This window comes from Diabrotica undecimpunctata, chromosome 7 (assembly GCF_040954645.1).
Source record: "Diabrotica undecimpunctata isolate CICGRU chromosome 7, icDiaUnde3, whole genome shotgun sequence".
Lineage (NCBI taxonomy): Eukaryota > Metazoa > Arthropoda > Insecta > Coleoptera > Chrysomelidae > Diabrotica > Diabrotica undecimpunctata.
The window spans coordinates 119884681-119912102 of NC_092809.1; the positions used below are offsets into that span (position 1 = coordinate 119884681).

At 34.0% G+C, this 27422-nt stretch overlaps 1 protein-coding gene across 1 annotated transcript in view; it reads right to left on the minus strand.

Annotated features, from left to right (window-relative positions):
- dsf (nuclear receptor dissatisfaction) overlaps positions 1 to 27422 on the minus strand; it is a 107332-nt gene that overhangs the window by 54874 nt on the left and 25036 nt on the right. The window lies entirely within an intron of this gene.

Consider the following 27422-nt stretch of genomic DNA (forward strand, 5'->3'; position numbering starts at 1 on the left):
AAACTGGGATAACAACTGTGCAGAAACCAAAAAAAGTGATCGCTTGCAAAGGAGTTAAACAAGTGAGTCAAGTCACTAGTGCCGAAAGAGCACTATATGCTTCTTAATGCGCCAACTGGTAGTTTTGAACTTGCACCACCTACGGACTGGATGAACAGCGAATTGTTTGTGCAGGTTATGCGTCATTTCATAAACTATACAAATTCCTCAATCGAAAATCCAACATTCCTGTTGTTCGATAACCACGATAGTCATCTTTCAATTGAATGTGTAGATTTAGACAAATCCAATAAAGTGACTATTTTAACCTTTCCGTCCCATTGCAGTAATAAACTACAACCAATAGATGCTGGCGTTTATTTTTCATTTAAGGCACACTATAACAGAGCTGTCGACTCTTGGCTCATGCACCACCCCGGAGTTCCAATGACCATATACGATGTATCAGAATGTATTACGAAAAAATTTCAGCATTCAATGACTTCGAATAATATAACATCAGGATTCCGTAAATCAAGTTTTTTTCCTTATGATCGGGATGTTTTTGCAGAAGAAGATTTTTTTTCTAGTTCCGTCACAGATCAACCTGAACAGTCAACATTTTTAAATGGTACTGTCAAATCTAGTTTCAGATTCCTGCACAAATAACAAACATGGGGGAAAGGATCCTACTTCGAATAATCTTGATACTGTGATAACAACACTTATTATTGACCATGATTCTGAAGCAACCTTCATGACAACAAAATCGTTTTTAAGCCCTCAAGTGTTTTGAGGCTTTAAAAAAAACGAGCGCAGAACAGAAAACACTAAAAAATTTCATTCCAACAGACACTCTCGAAAAAATTAAACTTTAAACAAAGAACGCCAAAAAACGCAAAGCTTGAGCTAAGACAGTAAAAAAACGATTTATCGAATCCGAAAATAGTTCTTTAAGTGACCAAGTAGAATACCTAAACAGCTTATCTGAATATGATTGAAAGTCTGTCAAATGGTACAGAAAAGTGGCATTTGAGATGATTACTGGTACTTCACTAGTGAATGCTCTAATTATTTTCAATAATATCAACCAAAGCTAAATGTCAGTTACAAAATTTAAAGAAAATGTGTGCATGCAACTTCTTTAATGTAGTAATCTACCCCTTCCTGTACAAGTTCAAATCAAACACGAATTTACTCAGAATGCTTTGAATAAAAGAGGCAGATGCACGATTTGTTACAAAAAAAAAAACTATGAACTACATAGTCGAATTTATGCTGTAAAAAACACAAAACGAGTAACATGTGTATGCAACGGATGTGAAGACAGCTCTTTTATGTCTAGAATGTTTCTTTAACTGACTCTCAGTACTTAATTTTCTAGTTAAAAAATAGTACATTCTATGTTACTTTTGATTATATATAATATGCTGTACTATGATAAAAATAAAAAAAAAATTGATGTATATTTAAGTTTTTTTTATTATTCCTTATACCTTAAATAATTAAAAAAATCCCAGGATATTTTTAAATGTCATGGTTCAACCCCAGACTCAATGGTATTCCTGTTTAAATACACGGTAAATGTGTACCAGTCACGGACACATGGCTGAACCTTTGGTAAAACCTGTGTCCATTATATGTACAGGGTTTCTCATTATTTTTTGACCCCCCACTTATTTTCCTTAATTTCGGGAATACAAAAAAAAGTTTTTAATAAAAGTTGTATTATTTTATCTGTATCAACAAACAGTGTAGCAACAGACCAAATTTTATATACAGCGAGTGCCCAATAAAATACATCTTCAATATTTCAAATGGGACACCCTGTATTTTTTTATAGTTTTGAGTAGCCCTGCATTTCCTGATTACAAATATATAATGTAGCATTAGCTTTGTTCTATAATGGCGTATGGTACTACTATACTAAGATAAGAAAAAAATATATTTAGAAAGTCAACAAAATTAATGACTTACAATACCACATTTAAGATACAATACTACATTTAAGATTACAATAGATGCTCAAAGTGCCCTCCATTGTTATCAATGCACAAGTAATATCTTCGTCTCAAATTTTCTAATGCGTCAGATATTGTGTTATTATGACCATTTAAATTTTCAATTTCCGCGCGAAGTTTTGCCGTGATAGTGTTAATATTTGTATTTGAATCAAAATACACTTTTTCTTTTAAAAACCCCCATAAAAAGCTATCACATGGTGTTAAGTCGGGATTATTTGGTGGCCATGTAATGGTACCCTTATTGCCGATCCACACATTAAATTGATTATTTAAATGTTCTTGAACGGCTACGACATTATGTGGCGGTGCTCATCTTGTTGCCATATCATATTATTTAATTGATTTTGTGTATAATTTTGATTTAATAACTCATCCACTTCTGTAATGACTGTGTCTAAATATGATTCTCCAGTTAATTTATAATCATAAAACAATGGTCCAACTATTTTGTTTTGAAATATTCCGCGCCACACATTTATTGATTTTCTTCCTGACTTTTTTATTTGCTTAATTTTTCTTTTTCTATTATTTTTCTGTTCCCACGAATACCTATTTCTTCTATTAAAAATGCCTGAAGTTGAAAAATTTGATTCATCTGTCCATAAAATGTTCAAAACTCAAAACTATAAAAAAAATACAGGGTGTCCCATTTGAAATATTGAAGATGCATTTTATTGGCCATTCCCTGTATACAAAATTTGGTCTGTTGCTACATTGTTGGTCGGTATAGATTATAGATAAAATAATACAACTTTTATTTAAAACTTGTTGTTGTTTTCCCGAAATTAAGGAAAATAAGTTGGGGTTAAAATATAATGAGAAACCCGGTACACATGGCAGAGAACTAAAATTGCCTGTGTCCATATATGGTACACATGGCAATTAAAGTGTTAATCAGTCGCTGCGGCCGCCCGTACTTGTCAAAATCTATGTAAAATTTTACTTTTCTAAACTTGCTGTTTTATATATTACTAATTTTATTTATACAAAGCTGACTGTACCTATAATTAATAATTAATATGAAATAATATGATTACATGTAGAAGTAACCATTTTTAATGCTTATAATATCCTGAAGCCAAGTTATTAATCGCCGAATATTGTCGCAATGTAAAAGTCTGGGAACTACAGAAGCCCAACTTGGAGCTTTGCAGTGAGTGGGAAAACTTTCGCAACAAAACTTAAACCCGTCGGAGTTTGAGGAATTAAAGTTGTGTGACTCCTAACAACTCCCTGAAATAGAACGATCGTGTGGCGTTGTGTGATGTGATGTGATGACGGAGGTGTAATGAAAGTTGCAAAAGGGCGTGAGAGTAGAAGACGATGGTATCTTGTTTTGCGGCAAAACAATGCCAAAACTTGTAAAGAACATCGCCCTTTCAACTCCATGTTTCTTAGCCCCTCGTCTCTCGTCTCACTTCGCACCATTGTCCTTCTTATTCGCTCTTTACAATCTCGATTTAATTAAGTCTTTTTGGTTACGTGCATAAAAGATACCTGCATTCTTATTATCTAAGTATTTTAGAGTATTGTATGCATTTTGGTAAAATTCTCAATATTCTAATATTGTAATATTCATATAAATATATTTGAACCGGGAAAATGAAGAAAAAACTTACAAAAAGTTCAAAAATCATTACATATTTAAAATATTTAACCACTTTTAAAGGTGTTGTTTCAATATTTAGATAAGTATGTACAGTGGGGGGTAAATTATGGAATACATTTTTGGATTTTTCGAGAATAGGCGACAAATTCCGAAACAGTTCGATTTTTACTGTTAAATTACGATTTTTTGGCATATATATCACACCATTGATGCTATCCACGAGGACGTGATGACATAACCGATGATTTTTTTAAATGTGAATATAGATCGTAAGCAGTGGCGTAACCATACTATCTGAGGCCCGTGATAAATTCATCAGACGAAGCCCAAAGAAAAATCGTCACATTATAATTAAAACACTGAGATAGTTACCCAACAATAATATTGTGTATATACAAGCTATACGCTCCCGAAGAAGCTGAAGATGTTTTCACTTAAAGATCCTTTTTGTGTGGGGTTATCCCATTCTGGGCTTGGTTTTACAGTTTCTGGTGTGACTTCGCTGTTTCCACTACTTTTCTCCATTTTTCTCCCTCTTTGATTGTCCTTTCTATATTTCTAATTACCATACTCCTTAAGTCTTCTTTCACTTGTTGTCTCCATCTAAGTTTAGGTCTGCCTCTGGTTCTTTTACCTAGTGGTATCCATTCCATTATAACTCTTAACGGATTGCTCTTCTCTATTTTCATTATGTGACCATAGTATCTAATTCTTTGTGCTTTTATTGCTCTATGTTCACTTGATCCATTCATTCTTGTATTTCGTGATTCATCCATTGGCTTGCATCCTCCTCGTTTTCCCTCTTTGGTCCTAGTATTTTTCTGATAATATTCCTCTAAAAAACTTTAAATTGCTCTTCTTCTATTGTTGTTAATGTAAATGTTTCTGCAGCATATACTACTATTGGTCTTATGGTTGTTTTGTCTGTTTCTATCTCGTTCATAATTTCTTTTCCTTTTTGATTTGATTTTTAAATTTTTCTCGTTCCTCTTCTTTACTTGTTCTTAACCATTTCAATCTTTTCTTCCACTGCTAATTTGTCCTCATCGTTAAACCAATTATTTCTTCTTTTATTTTGCCCAAAAACTTTCAATTGCTCTTCTTCTCTTGCTGTTAATGTAAATGTTATACTACTATTGGTCTTATGGTCGTTTTGTAGATTTTCATTTTTGTGTTTCGACTTATCTTCTTATCCCTAAACATTTTTTTATTTCTAGAAAACACTGCATTTCCCGTTTCAATTCTTCTTTTCGTATATACACTTTCATTTCTTCTGTTGACTAGTACTTCCAAATACTTGAATATTTCAACCTCTTTGAAACTGTGTGCATCTATTTTCAGTTCTGTCATTTGTGTCTTCTTTTTCTTGCTTACGTTCATTTATTTTGTCTTGATTTTCATCCATTTTCAAGTCCTCTCAGTTTGGCATCGTTTTCTATTTCTTGGAAGGTTTTTCTTAAAGCCCTTGTATCTGTTGCTCCTATATTTATATCGTCCTGCATTTAAAAGCTCTTTTATTATCTTGTCTAGTAATAGAATTAATTGTACCGTTAAGACCTCGTCTCCTTGTCTTACTCCATTTTTTAATTTTATTATTTCTGTTCTTTCTCTTCCGGTGTCTGTTGTTGCTTGGGAATCTCGAATTGTCATTTCTACCATTCTTAATAATTTTATTTGGTATATTACTGTCTTGTAAGTCTTGGATCATTTTTCTTCTGTTTAGTTTGTCAAACGTCTGTTGAAAGTCTAGGAAAAGTATATGTGTTTCTCCGTCGTACTCGTATGTTATCTCTATCTCTTGTTTTAGCGTATGTATAGCTTCTATCGTTGGATCTTGCACCTGCAACATCACTGAAGCAATTTTCTTTGCCTATTTGGGCGTTGAAATCTCCTATGAGGAGGAGGGCGTTGAAATCTCCATCAATATCTTCTACCGGGATTTTCTCGGTGTTTTCTTCTGGTGCTTCATAGAACTGCTGTTTGGTCAAGTCATCACTGTTTTCTGTGGGTGCATACATATTTATTATGGACAACTTTAATGTTAAAGTTTAATGTTAAAAAATATTAATTAATAAAATTCTTTTTTCCGAGGTTTCTATTCCTCAAATGTATCAATAACGCCCAATAACACCATCAAAGGTTAAACAGGCCATAGAATTATCAATAGACAGAATAGTCAAGGTAAGTAGCCTATTTTGTAACCAATAACATAATAAAATTGTAATTCTCAATCTTCTTCTTAAGTGAAATAGCATCATTTGTTTCATCTGATTTGTAATTAAACACAATCGCTTTCGTTAACGCTTTTTAGCCTTCAACAAACCGAACTTTTAAAACAAAAACCTTCATAATATTTTGCTCATCTAAGAGCGTTCAATGTTTTAAATATTATCGAAGTTGAAGACCCTCTTTCTTTATCAGATATAAAACTTGATACTATCAGTAAAAAAATTATAAATTTTTTGAACCGTTTCAAAAAATATTGTATATCAATAACCTCTTTTTGCATCATGAGTAATAGATTTAAGTTATGTGCCTTTAACAAAAGTGCCTTTTCTTGTGTTAACACCCTCATATCCTTTTCTCGACACTTATGTAGAGCTATATTTTTGTTATTTATGGATCTAATAATTTGGTTAGACATTGCTGAAATCCTAAAAATTAATATTTAATGACAAGCGCCTTTGGGGTTTCATTTTCGTCTTTCTGGATCATATAATAACAGTAAAGTTATGCACATTTAATATTTTTTGAAATATCTTGAGTCCTTGTCTTGAGCCTTGTGTCTATTTAATATTTTTTGAAATATCTTGAGTCGTATCGAATATGATAGAGTAAAATGATGCAGCATTTATTTTATTTATGAGTACATTTTCTACTATTAGAACCAAAATAGAAATGAGCTTAATTTGTATTTTTGAACTTAAATATTTTTTCTAACCCTTTGGTTTACTTAACAATTCTTGTAAAATCAGATTGTATTTTGCTAATAACTCAAAAATGCTCAAAAAGTTTCCTCGGGAACTTGGATCACTGCTATCTGCCTCTCCTTTGCGGCCACAAAAGGCTAAATTACACTTGAAAGCGTTAGAGTAACAAGGAGTCTTAAGATTACTTGGCACCAAAAAGATTTTTCTTTGATGCCTTGTGTCTATCTATAGCGTCTATAATACGTTTCCAGTCGTTAGCATTCCATAGAAAGTGATTCAACATGTTTCACAATACTTTTTCTGAAGTATTAATTAAGAGAATAGCCATGTAAGATCAAGATGTTAAGTTTTTAACCGTGTTACTTGATCATTTATTTCTTTAAATCACCCTAATCAGGAATATATGGTGAAGACGCAATATTCTTTGCACTAAAATATTATTAATATTATATAACAAATGAGGGCAGAGGAACGAGCTCCTATTATGCCCAAAAAAACAAAGAAAAATATCATTATAAAACTAATTCCAATTATAAAGTTTGTCTAACCCTTTGGTTTACTTAACAATTCTTGTAAAATCAGATTGTATTTTGCTAATAACTCAAAAATGCTCAAAAAGTTTCCTCGGGAACTTGGATCACTGCTATCTGCCTCTCCTTTGCGGCTACAAAAGGCTAAATTACACTTGAAAATGTTAGAGTCACAAGGAATCTTAAGATTACTTGGCACCAAAAAGATTTTTCTTTGATGCCTTGTGTCTATCTATAGCGTCTATAATACGTTTTCAGTCGTTAGCCTTCCATAGAAAGTGATTCAACATGGTTCACAATACTTTTTCTGAAGTATTAATTAAGAGAATAGCCATGTAAGATCAAGATGTTAAGTTTTTAACCGTGTCACTTGAGCATTTATTTCTTTAAATCACCCTAATCAGGAATATATGGTGAAGACGCAATATTGTTTACACTAAAATATTACTAATATTATATAACAAATGAGGGCAGAGGAACGAGCTCCTATTATGCCCAAAAAACAAAGAAAAATATCCTTATAAAACTAATTCCAATTATAAAGTTACAATTAAGTACATCATACAAAAATTGTGAAAAAATAACTAATAATGCGGTGTTTCTAAAATAACGCAGTCCCATAAATGAAATGAAACGTACATGTGTATGGCAAGGGTCAAATAATAGCACAGGTAAATTCCATAAAATATTTGGGAGCAAATATCAATAGTCAGTGTAATCCAAAAAAAGAAATCCTATCAAGAATCGAACAAGCAAGGAAAGAATTCATGAGCATGAAAATATTTTTTACAAGATCAGACCTTAGTCTGCAGCTTAGAATCCGAATGATCAGATGTTACGTTTTTTCTGTCTTATTGTATGGCTGTGAAAGTTGGACAATGGACTCTGAAATAGAAAAAAGAATATATGCCTTTGAGATATGTACAAAGAGTTACTAATGTTGAGGTATTTAGTCGCATGTGTAAACAAAAAGAATTACTAAGAATAATCAAAGAGAGGAAAATGCAATACTTGGGTCATATGTTGAAAGGAGAAAGATACGAATTACTTCAAGTTATACTGGAAGGAAAAGTACAGGGCAAAAGATCAGTAGGAAGATGCCAGAACTCGTGGCAGAAAGACCTGAGGAGATGCTTCGACCGCTCATCCGCAGAATGCGCATCCGCTCATCTTTTACAATGGCCATTTGAATCGCCAACCTTCGAAAGGAGATGGCCCCATGAGAAGAAGAAGAATAAATGAAATAGAAGGTCTATTAAGTTTATTTTTAAAGATGTTAATACTAGTTGACGATATGGTGTCTTGTTCTAAATTGTTCCGGATATTAAATATTCTATTTAGCAAGAAGTTCACCTTGGATCTTGCAGTAGTCTGTTCCCTCTTTAATTTGTAACGATGGCCTCTTAATCTTCCGTCTTCATTTAATGTAAATATAGTTTTAAGTTTCCCACAATTATATTTTAAAATACGGAAGGACATAATTAGGTCACCTCGAAGACGTCGCTGCTCGTCTGTCGTAAGATGGGCCATGGATAGTATATCTTCCTAATTAGGTCTTACACGGCCGTATGCCAGTCTTGTGGCTTTACGCTGAACATTTTCAAGTAGGACTTTATCGCGACTGAGATCTGGACTCCACACTGGCTCGACAAACTCAAGAAGAGGTCTAACGTATATTGAGTAAAGTTTACTAACAGAGATTAGAGATATACGTGTAAAACATTCACTAATCAAAAACAGTTTCGAGTTTGCACGTTTACACACCGAGACTATGTGATCAGATCAATTTAAGTCACTATTAATTATCACTCCGAGATTGTTGTGGGAGGTTACCGAGTTTAAGGGATGTTCATTAATAAAGTATAGGAGTGATGAGTTATTTTTGCTGATATGTAGAACAACGCATTTTTTAATGTTAAGTGGAAGTAACCATTCTGAGGGCCATTCAAATATTGCGTCAAGATCGCGTTGAAGAATATGTTGGTTAATAATTGGCTTCACATATAATTTCTTATCATCAGCGTAAATGGAAACCTTACCTTACCATAGTAATCCAATTTAGCTAGTAATCGACGTTTTGGAACACGGTCGAAAGCTTTGGAGAAGTATAAGTAGACTAAATTAACAGGATGCCAATTGTTTAAAGATGATGACCAATCATTTACACAATGAAGTAAGTTTGTGATCGTTGAACGACCTTTGATAAAGCCATGCTGTTGGTGAGGGATGACATTTTCTTGAACGAGAAATTCAGACATAGTTCCGAAATAATGGATTTCATGACCTTGCCGACAATAGGAACTAGGCTGATTGGACGATAATTATTGCAATCAAGTTTATTTCCTTTTTTGAATATAGAAGTAACCAAAGCCAATTTCCAGGACGAGGGGAGAGAACCTTGATTAAAAGAAGCATTCATTATGAGATATATAGGGATGGCTACAGATTCAGATACACATTGTTTGAGGAAAAAGGAGGTTAGTCCGTCTAATGCATATGATGAATTATTGCGTAGTTTCCATAAATGATATTTAATTGCATCCGATGTGAAAGAGATATTATCAAGAGTTTTATGGAAATGTGGGCACATTATTTGAGGAATGGTATCTATAGGTTCATCTGTAAAAACCTAAGAAAAAAATAACGATAAACATTCCGAAAATTCGTTATTCGAAGAACATAAAGACCCGTCAGCTTTTTGAAGTAATAAGAGTGTAGTATATACCTGCCGTTTGGTTGTATCATCAGAAATGGTTGTAATAGCAGTACGAAGCAAAAAATCCCACATGTCCATGGATCAGACTGATCAAAAAAAATAGATAGCCAGCTTAACTGGGATAAAGCTGAATTAACATTAAAGAAATCAGCAGTGACATCCGTTAAGAGATAGTATTAGTTTTGGAAATAATGAGTCATCTAATCACTGGAAAATTGAAATCTCTAACAACAATGATATTTTCTTCTTCTTCTTCTTAACATGCCATACACCAAAGTGCGTAGGCGACTATCTCATTACTAGAATTCTGTTCTTGGCGGCGCGACACAGCTCGCCTGTATTGTGTATTCCTGTCCATTCTTTAATATTCCTTAACCAGGATAATTGTTTGCGGCTACTCTCCTACCTCCGATCTTCCCTTGTAGGATTAACTGTGGTATTTCATATTTTGCTCCTCTCAATATGTGCCCAAGGTAACCAATCTTGGGTTTTTTAATTAATCAAAGAGTTCTCTTTCCACGCCGGCTCTCTTAAGGACGTCATCGTTTCGAACTCTATCCACCCAAGGTATGCGCATCATTCTTCTCAATTACCTCATTTCAAATGCTTCAAGTTTGTTGATAGATGTTTTTTTCAAAGTCCACGTTTCCATGCCATAAAGCAAGATGGACCATTTGTAGCACTTGACCATTCTGTAGCGTATTTCGAAATGTAGGTTTTGATTACATAGAAGCGGTCTGAATTTCACAAAAGCTTGTCTTGCCGTTTGTATTCGGGTTTTTATCTCTTGTTGTGGATCCGATTGGTCATTGATTGTGGTGCCAAGGTATTTAAAAGTTTTCACGCGTGTTATGCGATCGTCACCTATGCATATTATGGGGTTTTCTGGAGGGTTTCTGCTAATGACCATATATTTCGTTTTCAAAATGTTGATTTTGAGGCCATATTTTTTACCTATGCTATTCACCCTATCAAGTAATAACTGCTGATCTTCCAAATTATCAGTTATAATCACTGTGTCGTCCGCATAGCGTAGGTTGCTAATTGGTATGCCGTTCACCTTAATGCTTAATTCCGTGTCTTCTAATGCTTCCGCAAATATATTTTCAACATATAAATTAAAAACATCGGAGAGAGTATGCAGCCTTGGCGGAGACCTTTCCGGATTTCAAATTCATCCGTATATTGGTCTTGATCAATCCTCACCTTTGCCATTTGGTTCCAGTATAGATTCTGAATAATTCTGATCTCCTTCTGGTCAATGTTGGCCCTATGTAGTAGTTCCATCATGATATCATGTTTAACATTGTCAAATGCCTTCTCGTAGTCAATGAAGGTGAGGTAGACATCTTTTCGTTGATCTAAACAGTTTTGTATTAAGGTGTTCAAACATAAAATTGCCTCTCTTGTTCCTAGTCCTCCCTTAAAACCGAATTGTGTTGACCCGCTAAGTTTTTCTAGTATCTTGTACATTCTTGAGTGTAATATCCTAAGGAAGAGTTTCAGCAAGTGACTCATTAAACTGATTAAGCGGTGTTCATTGCATTTTATGGCATTAGCTGTTTTTGGGATCATCACAAAGGATGACTGCAGCCATTCACGCGGAATGTAACCAGTATCATAAATTCTATTGAACAGCTTTACCAAGATTTCGATATTCTCCTCGTCTAGTAGTTTTATTGCTTCTATATTAATTTCATCTGCATAATCTATTTCACTTCGCATTATTGATGGCCCTGATAAGTTTTCGGAAGGAAGTTTGCGCGTTGGTTGTGTTGGTCTTTCCTCATTAAAAAGTCTTTCTGCGTATTCTTTCCACGCCATTGCTATCTCCTCTTCTGACTCTATGTATTCGTTTCTGTCGTTGGGTAATCTTGTTCTGTGGTGGCTTTTGTGTATATTTGATATTTCTTTGATCTTCTTATGTAGTCCAAAACTATCTCCTTTTTCCTGCAATTGTTCTATTTCGTTGCACCTTTCCACCATCCAACGTTCTTTTGCCTTCTTAATTTTCTGGCGAATTTCTTTGTGTATCTGTTTGTATTTGTCTTGATTACGTTGTTGTTTATGTTGCCTTTATTTATCCATAATTTCGTCCGTCATCCATTCGTTATGCTTTCTCTTTCTGATCTGTGTTTTAACTTCCCTGTTTACTGCCAGAATCGTTCCTTTAATATCATTGACCATCTCTTCGATATCATCATTTTGTTCTATTATTCGCATTCTTTCATTAATTTGATTTGCATAACTCTTCTTCAGATTTTCGTCTCTCATCAGTTCTCTTGTATTTATAGGCGTGCTGGTGTTTGTATTTGTTCTCTTAATTTTTGCTAGTTTTAACCTCACATCTGCTATTAGCGGATTATGATCGGATGCAATATCAGCACCTGGATATGCTGCGATTCTTTTGATAGCGTTACGAAATCTTCTGTTTATTAAAACGTAGTCAATTTGGTTTCTAATTATTCGATTTGGACGGTCTCCTGGTGATTTCCAAGTATATAACTTACGAGGTGGGAGCTGAAACCATGTGTTCATGGCGACAAAACCGTTCTCCTGGCAGAATTTACACAGCAGGTCGCCTCTTTCATTTCTAACTCCAAGGCCGTACTCTCCAATTATGTCTTCATATCTTCCTTTACCCACCTTGGCGTTAAAGTCGCCCATTATTATGTTTATGTCCTCTTTCTTTGTTAGTCTTATTGCTTTTTCCAGATCTTTATAGAACTTAGTTATTTCTTCTTCTGATGATATTTTCAAGGGATGATAATTCCTCAAGTTTGACAATAAGCGTATTGTCCTGAGTAAATACTGTATTATTACTATATTAAATATATAAAAGAGTTATTGGTAATAATATCCAAATAAAACAAAAGAAAATTTAATTTATAGCGACTTGTTTATTAAATGAAATGACAGAAAGGAAAAACAAGATAAAAGATGAAAATAAATATACATAAGCCTGAAAAATACGAAAAAATACCAAGGATTGGTAAAGGCAAAGAAAAAATAATAACTCAATCTCCAAAAATTTTTTGACAACTTACACTAATTTTTATATTTATCGAAATTATTTAAAAAATTGAATAATATCTCACATGGAATAGTTTTCTGAAAAATGTTTACTTAAAATAAATTTTTTGTAATAAAAACTTAAATTGAAACCAAGGTAAAACGAAATAAATGATCATTTTCCAGTGTAGAAAATGCTATTGATCTGGTAGGGAGCAAATAAAAGAAACTTGCGAGAAACAGGAAAACTTTAAGCCCGGGTAGTCGATTTAAAGACTCCATTAATCACATCAGTAGAACTGGAAAAGTGGCTGTTGAGCGTTAACCGCAAATTCCGCAAGCCGATATAGTTAAAAGGTAAAGTTATGTGTGAACTATCCCGTTTCCCTTTAGTATGTAGATCATGTTAGAAGTAAATTGTCAAAATACTTTATATATATGGGTATCAAAACTATATAAGTATGGGTTCAATAAATAAAATTTGTTGAAACTTTGAAAATGAAGAAATTAATTTTTATCCTCTTAAATCTGCTTTTTAGACAGATTTTTTTAAGGTAATTTTAATTTTTTTTAAATATTTAAGGTTTGTATATTTTAGAAATTTTTTTTAAGAACATATTCTTTAGTAGATAAAAGTCAATCTTATACATTTGCTGAATGGTGAGTGAATCAAGATTATACAGTGAAAATAAAAAATGTAGTTGTTTGTCTAATATTAAAACCGTTAAAGAATCTATTATCAGGGCCGCCGCTACCATGTGTGCCAAGTGTGCATCGCACACGGGCGGCCAACAATAGGGGCGGCCAACAATAGGGGCGGCCAAAAGTAGTCCACTGATGATAATACTTTTTTAAAACGAAAATAAATTCAAATAATTAAATAGTAATGATTCAGATAATTAAACTAACTAAAGATAATGGGCAGGACATGTGATACGCAGTAACGACAATCGCCTTATAAACAATGTGTTCTGGGAAAGGCCAGAGGGAAGAAGGTCTGTAGGACGGCCTAGAAAAAGATGGAAAGATGCAGTCAAAGAAGATCTAGAGAAAATGGGAGTGCGACAATGGGAATTACTGGCACAGGACCGACAAACATGAAACGAAATAGTAAACGCGGCAAAGACTCTCGAAGAGTTGTAGCGCCATTGATGATGATAATGATGATGATGATTCAGATAATTCTGTGAACTCTAATATTCCAAACAATAATAATTATTCAGTACGTGATAATACTTAAATGCGTTTCATTTATCATGTATACTTCTTTTTTTCATCCTAATCTAAAAAAAATGTCAGAAAATATTATTTATTGTATGAACTGCCGCCTTTTTGTAGGTACAGTCATAAAGCAGTTTCGGGAATACATTTTAATTCAAAGCGGCTGGCGGCTTTCGGACTTCAGTTATTTGAGATTTCACACGTAGATACTTTACACGAATTTAGGCAAGTGGTTGTAAAGTTTCTGTTATAATATTGTTCCTATGGTTATGTTTATAGATGGGTTATTATGTCTTATGTTTAGTCTTAGTTGAGAATTCGATGAATTTAGACACGCTTTTGATAAACGATTTTGTTTGTAAAATATAGTACTGTACCCGTTTCTTTTACACAGTAGGTACTGTATTTCGAAGTAACGTCGAGATCAGAGCAATTTTATTCGTATACGCGTTACGGCTACATATTATTTGGAGAAACATTATTTGGACAACTTATTTGCAGTGTTTTTGGATTTATTTTGTTAAATTCGCCCGGCTTCGTTCTTAAGTAATAATTTCAAAATGTCCGAAAGAAAAAAAAACGACTTCCAGGTTTTTAATATAAAAAATGAGGAGAAAAAAAAACTTAGCGGTGCACTGGAATCATTTTTGATGAAAAACATACATGAAAATGTAGAAGACTCGGATATAAATTTAGGACCTTCAACTTCAAGCAAAGTCCAAACCATAGAAAAAAAGTACCAAACAATTGAATATTCCTGCGGATAGAGACGGATGATTTGATGACAATAATAGCGATAGTGCGAGTACTGATGCTGAAACGCCTGAACCTGAAACCACCAACCAAGACCGAACAATTAATGTTCCAGTTAATCTGGATTGCAGTGTAGGAAGCTTCAGCATATACTTGGTTTCAGATGATCCTGGAAAATGGCCTGCAAATATGAATCCAAGTGAAGTTCAATTTGTTGTTGAAAATTTTCCTCAGCAAATTACAAAAATTAACTTCCCCAGAGATACAAATGACAAATGAGGAAATTTTCAGAAACTTATTATTATCGCACATTACCTAATCAAGACCAAATTCATCGCCCGTGGTTACTTTACTCATTATCACTAAATAGTGTTTTTTGTGCACCTTGTAAACTATTTTGTTGTGATGAAAGCAGCCGACAATTACTTAGTGGAATTAATGGGGTAAGTGACTGGCAACATTTAGCTGTTATTTTAAAAAGACATGAATCCGGTACAGCTCATATAAAATATTCTCAAAAACTGTTTGAACCATCTACAACATTAAAAAAAGGATTAACAGTTGACTCGGCTCATCAAAAATTATATGAAATGGAGAAAAAACATTGGGGCGTACGTAGAACAAATAACAATTGTAGTAAGATGTGTTTCTGCTTTCTGCAATGTTATCTATTGAACATGAAGTGTGTGCGACATTGGACATTAAAGATATTGTCAAAAAGTTTTCCGAGACGAAAGCCCGAAAAGTGCGTTTTTAGTTTTTTTATGTGTTTATGTTTCTATTCACGGTTTATTTTAATTAAATGGACGTTTAAATTAGGATATTAGGATATACATATTCTGGACGTTGGATCATGGTTATTAAATTAAGAAAATGGACGTTTAAATTAGGATATTAGGATAGGATATTAGGATATTAGGATATGCATTAGGATAATATATGGACGTTGAATCATGAAGATTAGTCTAAATCTTTAAGTAAATATTTATCTATTTACAAATTATTATTGTTATATTATGCATCTTCTGCACATTTCTTTAAATAATAGTATGTATGTCCAAAGTGTTGGAAGGGGGGCGGCAAATATTAAGATGCACACGGGCGGCCAATACCTTAGCGGCGGCCCTGTCTATTATATCCTTTTTTGTAGACCTATTTTGTTGATATCCTGTATTACAAAAACTTATGATACAATAATTAAATTTGGGATCGAACATTTCATTGAAAAACATTCACTGCTGCGTTATACTCAATATGGATGCCGATGTGGATATAGTAGGTCATCATCATCATCATCAATCAGCCCTGAGTTGTCCATTGTTGAACATAGGCCTCCTTTAGACTTTTCCATCTGCTTCTGTTCTGCGCCTCTACTATCCAATTGGTCACGATTCTTTTGAGGTCGTCGGTCCATCGCGTTGGGGGTCTTCCTCGGCTTCGCTTTGTCAGCCCGTGGTCTCGACTCAAGCAATTTTTTTTATCCAACTGTCTTCTTTCATTCTTACAACATGTCCTGCCCATCTCCATTTTTGCCTTGTAATATGTTCGATAATGCCTTCCACTCCGGTTCGTCTACGAACTTCCTCGTTTCTTATTCTATTTCTTAAGCTTATCCCAAGCATTGATCTCTCCATCTTTCGTTGTCTCCTTCTCAATTTTTCGGCTGATGTTTTTCTGCTGAAGCAGAAACCTTAACTCTCACAAAAACATCAGCCGAAAATATAGTAGGTATACTATATCAATATATGTACCTGTATCAATACCAGGTGAAATACTAGTTACTAGGTAGTAAAGGATTACATATAATCTATTCTATTTGTGTTGCTGTTTGGAATTCAGGAAAATTGCCATCTGATTGGTGTATCTCAATTTATATCCCACTACACAAAAAAGGAACTACTACCAGATGTGAAAACTACCGCACACTGTCACTAATAACACATGCTAGTAAAATCTTGTTGCATATTATCAAAAACAGATTAAAAACCTATCTACATTACTAAATACGTCAGGAACGAGGGGGTTTGTAAAGGGTAAAGGTACAAGGGAACAAACCCTGAACTAAGACAACTCGTTGAAAAGTCTTGATAATTGATAGTAATCTTGATAAATCTGTGGTCCATTTTAATAAAAATGGGCACACCAATGCACCTGGTGACACTTATTAAAAATCCAATATAGCAACAGTACGACTAAATCAGAAGTTCTCAAACCAATTTAGGACCGAGAGAGGTATTAGACAAGAATGCGTGTTGTCACCTGACTTATTCAACATTTATGGTGAACATGTCATAAGGATGACTTTAGATGGATGGGCCGGTGGAGTAACAGTGATTGGTGGGAACATCTCCAATTTTGCTGATGACACTTCACTTAGAGTATAGCAAGTGAGCAAGAAATGTTTAATCTCCTACGAAGAGTTGAGTACGAAAGCAATAAAGTTGGTCTGAAAATCAATAAAACTAAGACAAAAATAATGGTGGTGGGCAGATTCCACATTATTCAACTGACTAACATGTTTCAGGAATACCAGATAGTGGACAGTTTTGTCTATCTCGAGTCTAGTATAACTAACGATGGTAACTGTGAAGCAGAAGTTCGTAGACGTATTGGTATGGCAAAAACTGCGATGAGTCGTCTAACTAAAGTTTGGAGAGACAGATGTATCCCTCAAAATATCAAGATGAGACTGATGAATGCCCTTGTATTCTCAATATTTCTATACGGGACAGAGACTTGGACTCTTCGCGAACGCGAGCGCCGAAAAATTGATGCTTTTGATATGTGGTGCTGGAGAAGAATGCTGCGCATACCTTGGACAGCTCATAGGACTAACGTTTTCATTCTAAACCAACTCAAGGTTTAAAAAGGCTGCTCACAATATGTCTGCAACGTACTCTGCAGTTTTTCGGTCACGTGGTTCACAGAGGTGACGATAGTTCGTAGAGATTGATTGTTTCTGGAAATCTTTACTGGAATTAGACAGCAAATTTCAGAGTTGAAGGTGAACACACTGACTATGTGAAAATCATGCTTGGAGTGAGGCAAGACTGTATTTTGTCTCCTCTAATCTTCAATCTGTACTCTGAAAGAATATTTATCGAAGCTTTGCACGAAACTGAAAAAGGTATTCTACTAAATGGTTACCGGCTAAACAACATCAGATATGCAGATGACACCATAGTATTTGCGGCAACTTAGAAGACCTACAAGTTCTTATGAACAAAATCACGTATTACAGTCAACAATATGGACTCAATATAAACGTTAAGAAGACAAAGCTTATGATAATTAGCAAGAAAAGGATAACAGAAGGTCAACTCTACGTCAACCAATCCTCTGTAAAAAGAGTGACGCACTACAACTACCTCGGCGCCATAATAAATGAAGAATGGACCAACAACCAGGAGATTAGAGGACGCATCGGAAAACTAGATCCACCTTCAATCGGATGGGGGCCTTCTTCAAGCGTCACAACCTCTCTCTTGATACAAAAGTAAGAATGCTGCGATGCTACGTCTTCTCTGTCCTTTTTTATGGTGTTGAATCGTGGACCTTGAACGAAGATATGTGCAGAAAACTGGAATCATTTAAGAGGTGGCTATATCGGAGAATACTTTAGATCCCATGGACTGACCGAGTCACAAATGAGGAGGTCTTCAAAAGAATAAATAAGAACCGAGAAGTACTGACCACCATCAAATCTCAAAAGTTACAATTCTTCGGACATATTATGCGAAATAAATCCAGATATGCTCTTCTTCAAGTCATCCTGCAAGGAAAAATATTTAGAAAATGAGGTCCAGGAAGAAGAAGAGCATCGTGGTTAAAGAACCTCAGAATCTGGTTCAATACAACATCTGTGCACCTTTTCCGTGCTGCTGCAGATAAGATAAAGATTGCCATGATGATCGCCAACATTCGTAACGGATAGGCACATCAAGAAGAAGAATTGTTTCTGGAAACGTTCCAGAGAGACGATCAAGAGGATGATCCCCAACTAGATGGTCCGACCAAATTAAGAATTCAGCTGGAAACTCATTCTACGAACCCCTCAGAGCAGCTGAAGATAGAGATCAATGGAGAAAAATTGTTAGGAATATTGGAAGAAATCACGATCCTTAGTAATGGAAAAATGACAAGAGTCTTAGTACTTGTGTATTTTTATTGATCTGAAAAGTACGATATATTAAATCTAACTAATATTATATATTAGTTAGATATTCCAAAACTAATACTTAAATTTAAAATAATTCAAAAAAATTAGGAAATATCCATAGAAATAAACCAAATAAAATTCTTACCGAATTAAATGTTCAAACAAACCACAACCTTGTGCCAAACAGAAACCAAATTTATTATAAAATGCCTTTATCATAGCGTTGAGTTCATTGGCTGATATATTTTGGCTTTTTCTTCTTCTCGTAGTGCCTATCCGTTTCGAATGTTGGCGACCATCATGGGAACCTGTATTTTGCATCTGTATCGAAAAGATTTGTGGTTGTTGTGTTGAATCACGAACGTAGATTTTTTAGCCAGAAAATCCTTCGCCTTCCTGGTCCTTTCAACAACCCATATCTTTCGCTGTTCCTTATGATGTAACCAAGGTATTCGATTTTGACTGTTTTTATTGTGGTTAACAACTCATTTTCTTTTTATATTCTTAATAAAACGTCATGACCGGTATAAGATATCTTCAGGATTCGACAGGATTCGATAAAGCCACATTTTCTTGAAGGCAGCGTCTGTGAGGGTCCACGACTCAACTCCGTACAACAGTGTAGGAAAGATATAGTATTAACCTGACCTTTATGGGTACTGCTTTCTCTATCTTACATTTGGTTTCTAGAGATTATCATATATTTTGTTTTCTTAATGTTCAGTGAAAGTCCATATCTCTGAATCCCTTCTGTGATTCTATTCATTAACGCCTGGAGGGCTTCATAACTGTCAGCGAATACCACCGTGTCATCCGCGTATCTGATGTTATTGATATATTCTCCGTTAATTCGAATTCTGGCTTCAACATCCCCTGCTGCTACTTGAAAGATTCCTAATATTGTAAGTTAAACAGCAGGGGTAATAGTATACATCCCTGTCAGACCCCATGTTTGATTTTAATATCATCGGATTCTGCTGCTTCTGTACAAATAACAGATGTTTGATTCCAGTAAAGATTGCCAATAATTCTTAGATCAGAGGTGTTTATTGCAATATTTGTTAATATCTTCATTAGCTTGTCGTGCTTTACTGTATCGAATGCTTTATGGTAATCAATGAAGCATTTATAAATATCGCAATTCATGTATCTAAATCATTGAAATAACACTTTTGTGTTAAAGAGAGCCTTTCTCGTACCCACTGCGTTCCGAAAACCAAGATTTTTTCCATAGTCTATATATCCTTGATGATATTTAGAAATAACTTTAAAATAAGGCTCATTAAGCTGATTGTCCGAAAATCATTGCAGAATACGGATTTTGTTTTGTTTGGTAGAGTAATAAACGTCGACTTCAGCCATGATCTTGGTATATCTTAGAGTTTTGGCTAAGTTCAATTCTTTTGCTCAGTTGCTTCAAGTTGTTGGCTCACATGAATTCATGCCTGTACAAATTAGTTTTTAGCATCCCCTAAAATTAAAGATCTAAAGGAGGAAAACAAGATTTTTGTAGAATTTAAATACAAACTGTGCTTAATGAGGACAAAACAAATGTACACTTAACCAATTTCCAATAAAACTAGATCTGCTGGTATTATTGGAAATTAAGAAGTAGCTTTTGCAGCAAGAAGTGCTTGTGGTACATAAAAGAAATAATGTTTGAGGGTACTGACTCCAATCGTCAGATATTTGATCTCTAAAAATTGGAAAAAAATCCGAATTTTCCTGAAAATATCAATTTTGGGACCCCAAAAAAATTTGCGGCAAATGGCAAAAATGTTTGAAACAAAAAATGTAGCTGATGTTTTATGAATTGATAAATTAATTAGCACTTTTTTAAACGAATTGTGTTTATGTATTGCAATTTTAATCTAACATAATAATAAATTATAATATGTAATGTGCATTTAATTTAACATTTTCTTATAGTCGTCAAGTTATAAATGGTTATACATATTCATCTTTTCTGATAATAAAACGTTTACTTTTTAATTATTTCAACATAAACCGTACTCATTTAAAATTCTTTTAAACAAAAAATTATCGACAAAAAGCATCTCCAAAGGTATAGCCAATAAATCTATTTAATGTTCAGTGTTCACGGCGGTTTTGTAAAAAAGAACAGGTATCTATATATCCAAATCGTCCAAATCCAAATCCATTTAGAATGTGCGTCTATTGTGTCGTTGTTGATGGTTAAAATGCCCGGGGTTATATAGAATTACACCAAAGCAAAGTAGATTCGAACACCATTGGTACACACAAAGCATTCAATTTATTTGGAAAATAAACTGCCACTGTGCCTGCTGTTCCTATATCGGCTAATTTTCGTACTGGGAGAATGTAACGATGGATCATCGATGTCTCTGTATATTTTGACCGCATGGAGTAATGGCATTCGAGTGCCTATTCCCGTTTTCTACCCCGATCCCCTTTAAAATAACGATGTGTTCTGCTATAATTAGTTAATCAATCGATGTAGTTTCAAAACACTGTATATAATTAGAAAAGTACTACATACCGTAGTGGGAATTATCTCTGACATCAATGATTCTACAAACTAAACAAATTTAAAATGTTTAGAAACTTAATTACTCTTTAAATGGGAAAAAGCCACAATGAAAGGTTAAAGTATGTTTATTGACGTTTCAATTTCCACTTCCGAAATCGTTCTCAAAATACAAACATTACTAAATTAAACAAAGTTTTTTTTTGTTATATGGTGAAAAATTCTTCTAATAATTCTGACTCATTTATATTGACAATTCAGACATACATTATACATTTTAAAGTAAACGACTTTAAAATGATATTGCCAATATTGTTGAGTTGCGTTCCTGGGACGACTTTACTTGTAAGATAGTTCATTCGATTACATGAAATCAACTTTAACTTGAGAATATCCGTCAGAAAAAATCATAGCATGTAATTCGTCTTTAAAAAGACAAACACATGCCGTGATGCCAGTAAAAATCTCCTATTAGTGATTCCATAGTAAATTATGAGGGAAAAACCAGGAAAAAAAAACCTCATACTATCCCGACATGGTAAGTATTTGGTCGTGCATTTAGTTTACTTTCAATAAACACCAAATTCTGATTTTATATGTTTGTTATTTAAAAAACAAAAATGATGTATCCTCTATATGTTACAGACTTACTAATACTGGTATTTTCCTTTTAATAACTTCCTCTTTTAATATGGGTAACCAGATCCTACTACATTTTGCCGAGAAATTTGCGACACAATTGGCCTCATTTAGCATAATTAGAGCCGCTTCTTTGGTTTTTATTTTTTTACCATCTGTTTCTTTTAGTACTATACTTGCATCGTTCCATTGAACCCTATGTTCATTATCCCATGCGTGTTTACATATTTAAGATCTATCAAATTCTCTATTTTTGATATAAGATTGATGTTCACTTATTCTAACATTTAATGGCCTTGATGTTTTACCTAAATAAAACTGATCGCATTCACAAGGTATTTTATAAATGCAATTCTTTGTCCTTTCTTGTTCATTGTTAGGTTTAGTTTTAGACAAAAAAGATCTTAATGTGTTTATTGTTTTGAATGTTGTTAAAATGTTAAAACTTCTCAAAGGGTCGCTATCAAATACCTTCGGCGGAATAGGTTATCCTAAAATATTTATTACAGATAATAATGCAGAAGGAAAACCATTAAAACGTATTTGGCCAGCATCGCAAACGCTTTTATGCCATTTTCATATATGCAAAAAGGAATGGAATAACCCAAAAAGAAACAGAACTTTTATTCAAGACATTTTAAGCTATATTATTAGCATCGACTATAGAGAATGCTACAGTCATTTAAGATTATTCTTGAAAACCAAAGATTTCCGCAGTGGAAGAAATATATTACTGAATATTGGAAAAGAAAGAAAGATTGATGCCTCGCTTATAGGAACGCATCAACACTTGGCCACCAAACCAACCATTAATTTCAGTGAAATAACATTAAGGCTTTTTAAAGACATAGTTCTACATAGAAACAAAACTTGTAATGCTATAACTTTAATAGACTTTAGCTGTACTGCCTTGTACAGTATATTGTAGAAAACGACTTCGAAATTTTGCTTTCTCATTTTATAGCGCGCTTGCAAGATTCAGTAAAAGTATTACAGAACATTATATTAATAACAATTGAACAACAAAAACGACTTAGGAAAAAATTTCAAACACGGTAGGAAGTTCCTCGATCATCTTTCTAAAAAAAAGGTTAGGAAGGCGTCTGAATCTTTCATCCAACATCGCAGCAAATCAAACAAATTCAACTAAACATGGCGAAACAATTTTTTATAATTTATTTAAATATATTTTCTTTTAAATATATTTCCTATTGCATTGTTTTAGTTTTCTTTAATCATACATTACAAATATTTTAAAATCAGTCTCCTTTTAACTGATTTTAATAAAAAGTCGTCTTTTTTGGTCTACGAATATTTAAGATTCCGCATATGAATTTCGCACCAAAGTAACATTCCATAGACGTGTCTCACACCTCGCCGTCTATTGGTTGAAATGGCCGTGTACCGTAAAGGACCAAAAGAAAAGTCCCAGGTGCTAAATACATATACGGAATGTTTAGTTGCTCCCCGTAGACACTTCGCCTCAGGGCCAGCAACCCCAGTTTGGAAGTCTTACGTTGCCATGAAGTAAATTCCGTATAAAACTTAAACATCCTACAATAGTATCAGCAAGAATGTCATTTTAAATTAATTTAACTATTTTTAAAGGAGTTTTATCCGTATATTTAATAGCTTCACTCATGTATACCTAAGAAGTATTAAACCACATTTGCTCTAACCTTAGTCAAAATTTAATCTTCACGTATGTTGTAATTAAAGTGGTAATACTTATTACAGGTAAAACTACTGATGATGGAATAGTCACTCCGAAAACGTTCTGTGATGTAGCCCGAAAAGTTTCTTTTATATTATTATACCTTTTATATGGGTTTTTAACCGTATATTTAGTGGCTTCACTCATGTTTACGGAGTAATAAACAACATTAGCTCTAACCTTAGTTAAAATTTAACCTTCCTTCACGTGTTAATTTGTAAAATTTAAATTGTAGAAAATTAAATTTGCAACAATTTCACTCTTTAACGGTTCACCTTTTTCATTTTTAAATTGAAGATGGTGACTAAAGCAACGGTTGGATTCAGTAGCGATTTTAAATTTACACTACTATTGACCCCCCTTGAAGGTTAGAATAATAAAATTTTTGGCAGTTTGCCATGCAAGATCGAATGCTATCTCGACTGGACTACCAGAGAAGCTCTGTTTGCTCTAAATGTTCTCACATAATGATGCTAGGACAATCTAATCTCTTCTTCTTAAGGTGCCTTCTTCATTACTGAAGGTTGGATCTAAGTACAGCAAATTGCTCTCTATCTTGAGCTGTTCTTAGTATTGAATGTGTGTCCATGTCTGTCCAGTCTCTTACATTCTTCAACCAGGAGCATTTTCTTCTTCCTGGACCCCTTCTTCCTTCCACTTTCCCTTCCATTATAAGTCGTAGGAAGTTGTATTTTTCTCCTATGTAAATATATCCTAGATAAGTCGTTTTTCTGTTTTTTACAATATTTAGGAATTTTCTCTCAGTATTCATTCTTTTTAGCACCTCGTTGTTGGTCACGTGCTCTGTCCAAGAGATCTTCAGCATCCTTCGAAAAACCCATATCTCAAAGGCTTCTATACGCCTCATACTTGTAATTCCGAGAGTCCATGTTTCCACTCCGTATAGCAATATGGAATAAATAAACGTTTTTACAAATTGGTCAATCTAATACTAGTAATAAACGGGACTTTAACAATAAATTTCCTTCAATCTGTTTTTAAGAAAGTAGATTATTTCTTTTTTCCATTATTCATTATTTCTTTGATGGGGAGTATGTCGTATGATTGGCCCATCTAGTGCACCAATCATACGACAATAAGGGTACAAACAATAAGTTAAAAAACACAATACCTCAAATTCTCTATTAAAATTGAGCAATTGAAATAATAAATGTATATACAAATATTCCGTTTAAAAGTAATTTATTTTAAAATTATGTCATACTGGCAAGAAAATTCCTAATATCCCATTGAATTTTCTTTGAAAATTATGCTCGGTTCAATTAATCAATTCTCTGATTCTTTGATATCAGACCATCACCTGTCAGACTCCACGTTTCACAAAAACTTTCCCGATAAGTAAGAAAGCTTCGTGAGCAGCTTTTCGAGCGGGCAATTCGACGAGCTTTTTCTCAATGGTCACATAGTAGATGAACAGATACTTTGCCACAGAGTTATATCTATATCAGTTATACGGCTACAGAGAGATTGAAGTTATATTTAGGGGAAAAGGAAGCAATGCGATTGAAAAGCTTTTCCCCAGTGTAGAAATCGTGAAATACTTTAATAGGATTTTCGTAATCTACTATGTGCACCTTTTCAAATGCTCGCTCACGAAAATTATTAATATTACTTTTTGATGTACTACACGTGGAAAAACACGCTCTTTTATGTTTAAAAGTTGTTTGTTTTTTTATTTCTTATAGTTTTAAATTTTTTAATTTCCTGGCACTAAAATTACAGGGATTAATTATTAATGACAGTGATTTAGAATACTGAGATGGGAGGAGAACAAACTACTTAAGATAAAACTAATAATTTAACCAAAAAGACATATTATAACAAGTTAGTTTTTATGTAATTCCAGATTATTATAATTGTAGCTAAGGAAGAGTGGATGAAAGAAAAATGTAAAGAGGTAGAAGATTTGCAAATGAAGCATAAAGATAGAGAACTACACAGAAAGATTAAAAAGTAGCTGGAATATGGAAACCCAAACACTGATTAATTGTAACAAACAAGAAAAACCAAATGAAATTAAACCCTGAAAAAAAAGAAAGAAATATGGGAGCAATATCTTAAAGATTTGTTTGGTGATCAGAGAACAGAAGAGCCCCCACAAATAGATACAGATGAAAAATTAAACATTCTCACCGAAGAAGTTTTGCAGGCAATAAGACGCAAAGAACAACAAGGCACCCGGCGAACACCTAATAACAGCCGAACATTTTAAACACCAAGTGATAATTCTGTCAGGCAATTAACATACCTAATGAGTCATGCCGCTAAGATTTTTATGCGAATAATTTATAATTAAATTCACAATAAGTGTGAAGAATAACTGAGTCATTCTCAATATGGTTTTAGAAACGCTACACGCTGGAGAAGCAATTATGGGATTGACACTGATGGCAGAAATGTATCTTGAGGTTCAAAAACGGCTGTATGTGTGCTTTGTCGATTATAGAAAGGCCTTCGTCCGCATCAAACACGGAAAATTGATTGAGGTGCTAAAAGAAGTAGGGTTGGATGGACACGACATAACTATCATAAGTAATACATACTGGAACCACGCAGGATGCGTTCGAACAGAGAACGGAAACACCAAGTACATCAACATAGAACGAGGAGTGCGCCAAGGGTACATTTGATCCCCCCTATTATTTAATGTATCTGCCGAACATATAATTAGAGCTTCTCTTGAAGATCGCCCTGAAGGTGCCAGAGTCAAAAGAATCATCATTGACAATATAATATATGCCGATGACACCGTAGTATTAGCAGAAACAGAAGACCAACTAAAAATATTGATGAACATATTATCAGAAAAAAGTCACAGGCTGGGCTTGGACATTAACTTTTCCAAAACCAAAATTCTGGTATTCCACAAAAATCCCCATGAACAAGTTACACCTAACATACAAATAAATGGTATCGCCCTTCAGAGTTCCCAAAGCTTCATATACCTGGGCAGAGAACTAAATAGTCAACTAGACCACTCAAAAGAAATTAGAAGACGCATTGAAATCGCAAGATCTGGTTTCATGAATATGCGTAAAATGCTCTGTAACCCCAAGCTATCAGTCTCAATAAGATTGAGAACACTAAAGTGTTATGTGTGGTCTCTTTATTATTAAAACAATATGACGTCAACAAATTAAATATTTGAAATGTGGATGTACCGCCGAATGCTAAGAATATGCTGGACCAGCAGAACTACGAATGAAGAAGTACTGAGAGCAATGAACACACGCCCTCATCTGGTCAATACTATCAAAATTAGAAAGACGTTATATCTAGGACACATAATGAGCCATAGGGAATTTGAGCAGTTCCAGGTAATATGAGAAGGCGAGATTGAAGGTAAAAGGGTTATAGGACGAAAGAAAAAATCTTGGCTAAGAAAAATCAGAGATTGAGCCCACACAAGAGGAAATGAATTAATTCATCAAGCCCAGAACAGAGAGAAATTTGCCATATTGATCGTCAACCTCAACAGAGAAGGCACTTAGGAGGAGAAGGATAATTGTATAAATATTGATCATTATGTAGAATATAGAAAAGCTATGTGAGAAACTAAAAACAGAAATCTGGAGGAAGTGTTAACAAATCGAGATGCTAGAACTT